At 44.7% G+C, this 10,167-nt stretch overlaps 1 pseudogene; it reads left to right on the plus strand.

Annotated features, from left to right (window-relative positions):
* The first annotated feature begins 223 nt into the window (after window positions 1-223).
* LOC140453739 (small nucleolar RNA U3) lies at window positions 224-423 on the plus strand (annotated as a pseudogene).
* The last annotated feature ends 9,744 nt before the right edge of the window (window positions 424-10,167 follow it).

The raw sequence follows: 10,167 nt of genomic DNA on the forward strand, positions 1-10,167 counted from the left end.
GACTCATTCCATTCTGAAATGTTAAACAGGAGCTTGGACTGATGGTGAGAACATGCCCCTTCTTGTCAACACACCAATTAAATACTAGGTGAGGAGGTTCACTGGGGATTTTCTCAACTCACTATCAATTAGCTAAGATTGGCAAGGTAGACAAGCAGGAGGCTGGAAGAACACAGCAAGCCAGGCAGCATCAGGAGGTGGGGAGGTCACCATTTCAGGTGTAACCCTTATACTCCTAGGGATAATTTCTGTAATTCTTGACTTGAGAAGTGGCTTCTAAAGTGTCTGGTCTCACCAACCAGGAGGATGATTTACAGCGTCTTCTTCTGAGCGTAAAGTTAGTTAAAAGATTTGCTTTGTTTACAAGTGCTTTTAACGGTTGATGATCAATCCCTTCTGGAGGAAGAAAATGCATTCTGAGTGAAAAGATTGGCATGGTGGCTGGGTGATTAGCATTGCTGCCTCACAGTGCCAGGGACCTGGTTCAGTTCCACCCTCGGGCGATTGTGTGGAGTTTGCACATTTTCCCCGTGTCTGCATGGATTTGTTCCGTGTTCTCTGGTTTCCTTCCACAGTTCAAAAATATGTAGGCTAGGTGAACTGGCAATGTTAAATTGCCCATGGCATCTATGGATGTGTATATTAGGTGGATTCACCATGGGAAATGCAAGAATTGGTCGGGGGATTGGTCTGAGTGAGATGCTCTTCAGAGGGTCGGGTGAACTCGATGGGCTGAATGGTCTGCTTCCATACTGTAATGATTCTATGATCTTTAAAGGGTCATTTATAGCTCATTAAGGGCCTTGAATTGACAGGACCCTCATAAACTGCCCTGTTGGCAGACAAGAAAAGTGATTACCTTTCACAATTTGGAAGCTTGGTGACCTGTGTGTAGGGTTGGGGGTATCCTTCATAAGACTCTTTCTAGGAGCAGTAAGAGGCAAGGAGAAATAAAGGAATAACCTCTAAAAAGCCAATCCTTGCCTTGCCTCTGATGCTAATGACACCCCTCTCCCCAAACAGGGCTAAAAAATATACAGTCGTTTTCTGTCACCATGGTGTGGACTTTGCCTCCAGTAGGGTATTTGTGTCTGCTAAGGCAATTCTTACATGAGATCCCATAACATAAGAACTAAATATGGCTAATGTAGTCCTGATAGATCCAACAGACATTTATTGCAGTTCCTGACGAAGGATGTAATTGCATTGGAGGCCGTTCAGAGAAAGTTTCCTAGATTAATTCCATAGATGAAAGATTGTCTTATGAGGCAGGATTGAGCAGTTTAGCCTGATACTCGCTACAGTTTAGAAAGATGAGAGAAGATATAATTGAGGTATATAGGATGCTAAAGGGGATTGACAAAGTGGATGCAGAGTGAATGTTTCCACTTGTGGTCCAATCTAGAATGAGCTTTAGGATCAGGGGTGGCTGATTTAAAACAGAGATGAGGAGGTTGTGAATCTGTGGAAGTCATTACCCCAGAGTCTGGTGGACACCAGGACAATGAGTATAAGGTTAAAAGTATGCCTCCTAGTTTTGAACTCCCCTAACTTAGGGAAAAGACCCTTGCTATTCACCTTATCTATGCCCCTCTTGATTTTATAAACCTCTATAAAGTCACCCTTCAACCTTCTTCGCTCCAGTGAAAAAAGTCCCAGCCTATCTTTTAAACTCAATCTTCCATTCCTGGCAACATCCTGGTAAATCTTTTCTAAACCCTGTCCAATTTAATAATATCCTTCCCATAACAGAGTGACCAGAACTGCACACAGTACTCCAGAAAAGGTCTCACCAACATCCTGTCTAACTTCAATGTGACATCCCAATTCCTATACTCAAAGGTCTGAGCAGTGAAGGCAAGCAGGCCAAATCACTGTGTCGACCTTTGATGAAAATTTAAAAATGTGGGACAATTTTGTGAAGGGGAAAGGATTGCAGGTTAATAACAGAAAGAAGGGAGTGGGACAGAAAATAAGTTGCTCTTGAAGAGAACCATCATGTATATGAGAGTCAAATGGTATCCTTCTATCCTGCAACTTTTCAATGATTTTCTTGTTCTAAAGACTCCCTGAGAAAACTATGAAGGAGAAGTTGAAAGATAATGAAATTAATGGCAGAACCACAAAAATCAGGAACATTAAAAAAGGGACTTGTCACATATTATAACTTAGACTGATAAAACCATCTTCAAATTCTTCATTTACAGGAAAGGGGAGCCAGTGTGGAACAAGCACCCGCAGCATCAATGTCGCAACTATTTATAGAGCCATAGTCATAGATATGTACAGCACAAAAACAGAACCTTCAGTCTACTCATCCATGTCAACCAAATATCCTAACCTAATCTAGTCCCAGTTATGATCACTTGGCCCATATCCCTCCAAACCCTTCCTATTCATATGCCCATCCAGATGCCTTTTAAATGTTGTAATTGTACTAGCTTCCACCAATTCCTCTGGCAGCTCATTCCATACATGTATCACTGTTTGCATGAAAAAGTTGTCCCTTAGGTCCCTTTTAAATTTCTCCCCTCTCACCCTAAGCCGATGCCCTCTAGTTCTCGACTCCCCCATTCCGGGACAAAGGCTTTGTCTATTTACCCTATTCATGCCCCTTATGATTCTATAAGCCTCTATAAGGTCACCCCTCAGCCTCAGGCTTGATTTGGAAGAAAAAACATTTGCAATTATATCAGCAACATCCACAAATAGCTACCTAATATGGTGGCACTGTGACTCAGTGGTCAGCACCGCTGTCTTACAGTGGCAGGGAGCCGGGGTAGATTCGAGCAATGAGAGATTGTCTGTGTGGAGTTTGTACATTCTCCCCGCATCTGTATGAGTTTCTTCCGGGTGTTCTGGTTTCCTCCCACAATCCAAAGCTGCACAGGTTAGGCGAATTGGCCTTGCTAAATTGCCCAAAGTGTTCAGGGATGTGCAGGCTAGGTGATTAGCCATGGGAAGTGCAGGGTTACAGAGATAGGGGAATTTAGGTCTGGGAGAGATGCTGTTTGGTGGGCCAGTGTGAACTCAATGTGCTGAATGGCCTGCTTCCACACTGTAGGGATTGAATGATAATAACCTGATGGTCCATTTTAGTGATATTGCTTCAGGGATATTTATTGGCCAGAAATTTGTGCCATCTTTTGTGTTCACCTGAAAGGGCAAATTGGACTTAAGTTAGCACCTGGTCCAAAAGGTAGCATCTCTAACAGGTCAACATTACATTGTGCTGTCACGGGAGGGTCAGCCCTAATAGTGTACTATATTTCTGGAGACTTAAAATGAGAAATTTCAGATGCAGGCAAGAGAATCAACATTGACCCATGTTGTTCTTGTTGATATTTGTTATTTTCAATGTTTGGAGCACACACTGTGAAATGATCAATGATATACAGTAGCGCCTCAACATACGAACGACCCCGTTCACGAACAAATCAATTTACGAACAGGATTGTACGTAAAATTTTGCTTCAACATACGTACGAAATTCAAGGTACGAACGAAGGTACCAATGCAAAAAACCCATGTGCGACCATGTGGTTTCATTGTTCTGCTTTGCTATGCGCTTGTTGAACGCAAAAGCTCTTGGGCCCTGTGTGATCTCATTCAGTTCGTCTTTGGTGCGTGCTGTTCGAGTATTCTTACACTACCCGAACAATGGGAAAAATTGATTCAGTTCGCGAACTTTTCGGTTCGTGAACCGGGTCCCGGAACGATTAAGTTCATAAGTCGAGGCGCTACTGTACTTACAACTGTGCACGCCTCCCTCTGTACCAGAGTGAAGTATTTGCACTCAGGCTCTGTGGCTCTGTTTGGGCTGACGATGTATAAACTGAAAGGCATGAGTGCAGAACTAAGTCGACAAAGAGCTAGATCACAAAACACAAGATCAGGAGATTTTCAAGGAAAGGTAATGGGGAGTTATTTGCTGATTACACCTGAAGCGTGTCACTGTGTTAGAAGGAGAAATCACTGAGCATTCATACAATTTCATGGGAGAACGTAATTGTATTTCATCTCTCTGGTAGATGAATTGCATGCAATAAAGCACTTATTGAAAATGCCCAATACTTCATTTATTGCTCTAATTGCTAATAACAGCTCCTGAGCTCTCATGAGGAAAAATGTTGCTGCATCTTTTGCTGTGTTCTTTTCATTACCTGCTACCTCAGCTTGTGCAGTCATCTCAGGAGATTACTACATCCAATGTAATTTGTAGCACATTAAGTTTCTGTGCAGCCTGTAAACAAGATTGAAGTGTTCTGTAACAAGAGACAGTATATTATGAATACAATAACAACACTGTTAAGTTGCGACACATTGTTGCAGAACTAAAAAGTCATCTAAATTGAACAGAAGAGCACACTAATTGGGCAACACTGCAAACAGCCTTCATAGGTTACAGGGAGCTGTTTAACCTCTTCCTGTGCTGTGAGATTCGATGGCCTAGATGTTAACATGGAGCTGAGTGTGAACTAGGATGCAGGGAGTTGTTGTGGGGTCAGTGTTTCAAGAAAGTCGGTGTCCCAATAATCTGCAGACTTTTGGAGTAGACCCTCTTGAGCTGGTGTTGTCAACCACAGCCTGGAGGCTATTTGGTTGGGATGTGTTTGACAGTGCAAAGCTTACATGAACAGTGGTACTTGGGAGCGGACTGTGTGGAAGGGTTGTTGTTGATGGCGTGTTGATTGGGTAGTTGTGTATTGCAACAGGATCTGGAAGAGGGAAGTGGGGTTATAGAGGAGACATTGGGTGGGGGGATTGCGATAGGCAGCATATTGGTTTGTGTTGCCCTGATCCCAGTGCATGGTGATCAGGCTCGGGGAGCTATCGCAGCCTGCGGCTCAGTGAAGCTGATGATGCTGAGGTTGATCCAATGGTGATCAGGGTGGAGTTTGGTGTGATCAGGGTGTTTGAGCCTAGGGAAACAGATCTCAGGCATGGCCAAGGAATGTTGACTGGGTTGTTGTTTTGGGCCTCGCAGGAACAGTCCTGCTCCCTACACCCCCACCTCCCCCCCACCACCACCACCCCCAGTCCTGACCCTCAGGCAAAGCCACTTGTTTCATAGATTCAGCCATTCTTGTCTCGTTTAGGATGCTTTGTTTTCCTTAGTCTAGGATACTTAGTTAGTAAATAAAATTACTGTTAAATTGAAGGGAAACTACCTCATTATAATTTTTCAATAATTACCTGAGTTCTTGCTAAACTAATGGTTTAAGGTGGATCTGGTTCATCTTCAGATTTCTTGCATTCTGTCTTGTGGCACTCCTGGCTCTTTAACAGGTTTTGGGGAGTTAAAAATCATGCATATACTATATGAACACATTCAAGAATGACCTGATGCTGGATAATTTTTCATTTTGTTTGCCATGAACTCGTTGGTGAAGGTTTGTGCACTCAGCGTGGCAGATGGAAACCAAACAATAGCTCGAGCAGGGGGACACTCTTGTAAAACAGTTTGTGTACTTCAAACACACCAATCTTGCAGTGCCACCTCACAGTTTTTACTCTTCATTAAGAGGCAGAACAATAAGAACAGGATCAGTACTGGCACACTCTACACTGGCAAGAACTAATCGTCTGCCTTAAGGCTGTTCCAGACATCATACAATGGCCTGTACAACTGGCAGCCTGACAAGGAGCCTTAAAGAAGTGATGCATTCTTCATCAATGCCAATTTGGTGTGTGTTTAATCCAGTTAATCCGACCAATTTGTTTTGATGTGCTAATTTACTTGTCAACGATCTGTGTTAACCTAATTAGTTTATTTATTCAATTCAACTCTCACTGGTGACCAGGTTGGCAGAATGAATATGCCTGAGACAGTTGGATGCAGTATATGAGCATGTGTGTCCCTGGGATAGTGAGGCGATCTGCCTAGCTGTCCCTGCCTGGTATTATGCTCCTCATCCCTTACAAGGAGAGAATCCTAAACCCTTACAGGAGAAGGCTGGGAATGCTCTTACAGGGATGTTGTACATCCATGTCCTGCTAACTGAGTAAGTACCATTCATTATTCCATTGCCACCCTTGATATTAACCCCTGCTGTCAATTCCATTCATTTCAGACCACTTCTCCCCACTGATCACGATGCCTTTTCAATCTTGTCTTTGCAGGTGCATGCGGGATGTCCATACACCCGGCAGAGAAACTGCTCATTCCACCAGAAAACATTGCCTCAACCTCTGCTGAAGAGAGAACCAAGGCCTCAGAGTAAGCATCAATGAAGCTAACTCCTGAGGAAGAAATGGCCTAGTTCAGTGACACTCGGCAGACTGCTGGTAACCAACCATCTGCTCAGCCCAGACAGGAGGGCACTCTGTCATGTCAGTAATTAGAGACTTTATCTTCATGTAGAGGGGGGAGCAGGAGCAATGCTTAGGGGTGTGGGACACAATGGCCCTCATTGTCCAGAAGCTGTAGCAGTGCAGCAATCACCTGTTGGCCTCCCTGGACAGGTTGGCAGTTGCCATGGAGAGGCAGGTGCAGCACCCTTAGGTGCTCACACCCACACTCTACTGCCCCACCCATTGGTCCTCAGGGCTGAAGGCATGGGTGAAAGGGGATATAAAGCTTTGCCCTCACTCCAGGTGCACATTCCTCGCAAAGTTGTTCCCAGCTGGAGGAGGAATCACATGCGGGGCCTTAAAATTATTCTCTCGGGATGCTGCTGAGATCTCTGATCCCTCTATCTCCACGGTGCCTACCTCTGACCATTGGACATTCAAGTTGAGGAGGGCCACTTGCCTCTGGCAAGCACAACCTTGGCATGAATGAACCAGCCAGACTCAAATGCCCCTGGGGTTTCCTGATCTTGTCTCCAAGGCCAACTGGTTCTGCTGTTGAGATGGTTCCCTCCACCCTAGCTGAGAACCAGAGACAGCAGAAAGCCTCATGAGGATGTTTTGGTGGCATGAGTGACCTACCGTGTAAAGTAACAGTGACATTCTTATTGATTTCCTGACTGGTGTTCTATGCCTAGACGTTTGAGCAAGTGTGTAGTGCCTGAAGTTATTGTGATAGTATGATGCATAATTTCATGATATTCCGGGTGATTCATGGATCAGTGTGAGAGTTGGAGACCTGCTGCAGAATGTGGAAGCAACCTGGACTTAGGATATATGAAACATTGGAGCCACCCAGCGAGCTGCCCCTCACGATGGAGCTTCCTCACTCACTCTCTTGTCACTTATTTTTTATTCATTCATGGGATGAAGACTTTACTGGCTAAACCAGCATTTATTGCCCATCCCTAATTACCCAGAGGGCAGTTAAGAGTCAACCACATTGCTGTGGGTCTGGAGTCACACCTAGGCCAGACCAGGTAAGGATGGCAATTTCCTTCCCGAAAGGACATTAGTGAACCAGGTAGAGTTATTTTTCCCAACAATCGACAATTGATTCATAGTCATCATTACATTCTTAATTCAGATTTTTATTGAATTCAAATTCTATCATCTGCCATGGCACGATTCAAGCCCAGGTCCCCAGAATGTTACCTGGGTCTCTGGTTTAACAGTCCAGCCATTATACCATGAGGCCATCGCCTTCCCTTATTGTCGAACTGGTGTGAATGAGGTGGTCACTGATATCTGGAGCACAGAGGTGTACTGCACACATTGGCTTAATGCATTAGATCCCCAGGGATTAGATGCTTTGCTCTGTGTGCAATTTGGTTTCCATTTAATGTGCTTCACATTTGTGGGTCCCTGCATGCACCTCTCTTTGTGTTTGACAAATATACTCCACCCTCCACCCAAAACTCCCAAATTCTAACAGATAGTTTCCTGAGTCTCCTTCCCAAAACAGCAGCAGCCCCACCACTGCCATCATCCAACCCAACCACCAACCCACCCACTTTGTTTCCCTGTATCTCCATTTCTTATATTTGCAGACACACTGACTGTACGCCACTCCCTTGAGTGACCTAGACTGGGCTACGCCTCCAGGTTCTGATGGAGATAGCTGAGGAGATTGTAGAGGCATTGGCACTGATCTTTTGTGAATCACCGGATTCAGGAACCTTGTGGAAAATGGCCAATGTAACACCCCTGTTTAAGAAGGGAGGGAGGCAGAAGACAGGAAATTATAGACTGGTTAGCTGACCTTGGTCATTGGCAAGATTTTCCAGTCCATTATTAAAGATGAGTTTGTGGAGTACCTAAAAGTGCATGGTAAAATAGTGCTGTGTCAGCACGGCTTCATCAAGGAGAGGTCATGCCTGACAAATCTGTTAGAATTCTTTGAGGAAGTAATGAGCTAGTTAGATAAAAGAAAGGCAAGGGAATCTTAGGATTTCCAGAATGCTTTTGACAAATTGCTGCACAGAGGCTCCTAAATAAAATAACAGCCCATGGTGTTAGAGGCATGGATAGAGGATTAGCTGACTGGCAGGAAGTAGAGAAATGTTGTCAGGATAATAGCCAGTGACTGAGTGGAGTTTCGCAGGGGTCAGTGTTGTGTTTTTGCAACTACTCACTTTGTACATTAATGATATGGGCGAAGGAACTGTGGGCATTATTCCTAAGCTTACGGATGGCGCAAAGGTAAGTGGAGGGGCAGGTAGTCTTGAGGAGCTGGGGAGGCTCCAGAAAGACTTAGACAGGCTAGGAGATTTGGCAAAGTGGCAGATGGGATACAATGTTTGAAAGTGTGAGGTTATGCACTTTGATAGAAAGAATACTGGCATAGACTATTTTCGAAATGGTGAAAGGCTTCAGGAATCTGAAGTACAAAGGGACTTGGGAGTCCGAATTCAGGATTCTCTTAAGGTTAATATGCAGGTTCAGTTGATAGTCAGGAAGGCAAATGCAATATTAACAATCATTTTGAGAGGACTAGGATATAAGATGGAGGTGTACTGCTGAGGCTGTATAAAGCTCTGGTCAAACTGCATCTTGAATATTATAAACAGTTTTAGGCCCCATATCTAAGGAAGGATGTGCTGATTTGGAGGGGGTCCAGAAGAGATTTACAGGAATGATCCTGGTGTTGAAGAGCCTGTTGTACGAGGACCGGTTGAGGACTCTGTATCTGTAATAGAAGGATGAGGGAATCTGATTGAAATTTGCAGAATTCTGAGAAGCCTGGATAGAGTGGACATGGAGAAGATGTTTCCACTGGTAGGAAAGACCAGGACCTGAGGACACAACCTCAGAGTGAAGGGACTATGACCCTTTAAACTGAGATGAGGAGGTATTTCTATAATGAGAGGGTAGTGAATCTGTAGAAATCATTGCTGCAGAAGACTGTGGAAGCCGAGTCATTGAGTGTATTTAAGATAGAGATTAGATTACTTACAGTGTGGAAACAGGCCCTTCGGCCCAACAAGTCCACACTGACCTGCCGAAGTGCAACCCACCCAGACCCATTCCCCTACATTTTTCCCTTCACCTAACACTATGGGCAATTTAGCACAGCCAATTCACCTAACCTACACATTTTTGGACTGTGGGAGGAAACCCACGCAGACACGGGGAGAATGTGCAAACGCCATACACTCAGTTGCCTGAGGCGGGAATTGAACCAGGGTCTCTGGCGCTGTGAGGCAGCAGTGCTAACCACTGTGCCGCCCATTGATAGATAGGATCATGATTAATGAGGTGATCAAAGGTGACGGGAATAAGAATTTGACTGAGAAATGTATCAGCCATGATCAGACGGCCTTCTTCTGCTCCTGTATCTTATGGCATTATGGATTGTCCTGGATGAGTAATGCCCAGACTGTTGACTGATTGCTGCTGGTCTCTCTGGCTACCTTCGCCTTAACTCTAGACTGATCACAATGGAGATACAGGATTGTGACTGTGATCCACTTCTTGGATGGTGGAAGTATGGCCCATCTGAGCAAGACCAGGGCCTGATCCCCCGGACAGTATGGGAGGCTGTCCTTGGGACAGCCCTGACCATGGACTTCAGTAAGGGACGCTCCCCTGAGATTATGAGGCACAGCTGCATGCTTTTAGTAGGTGTAGTGCATTTTCTATGAAAGCTGCTGGGTCAAGGTGGAGGAATGTGATTGATGGAGCACTCCACCAAACAGCAAGATATACCCCCCACTAGAATGAAGGCTGCTGACTGTGCTAATTAGGCACCACATAGATGCTGTGAGCAAGCAGGGTAGGTGCTCTGTGAACAAGAGCAAAAGGAACAAGTGGGGT

This window comes from Chiloscyllium punctatum, chromosome 27 (assembly GCF_047496795.1).
Source record: "Chiloscyllium punctatum isolate Juve2018m chromosome 27, sChiPun1.3, whole genome shotgun sequence".
NCBI lineage: Eukaryota > Metazoa > Chordata > Chondrichthyes > Orectolobiformes > Hemiscylliidae > Chiloscyllium > Chiloscyllium punctatum.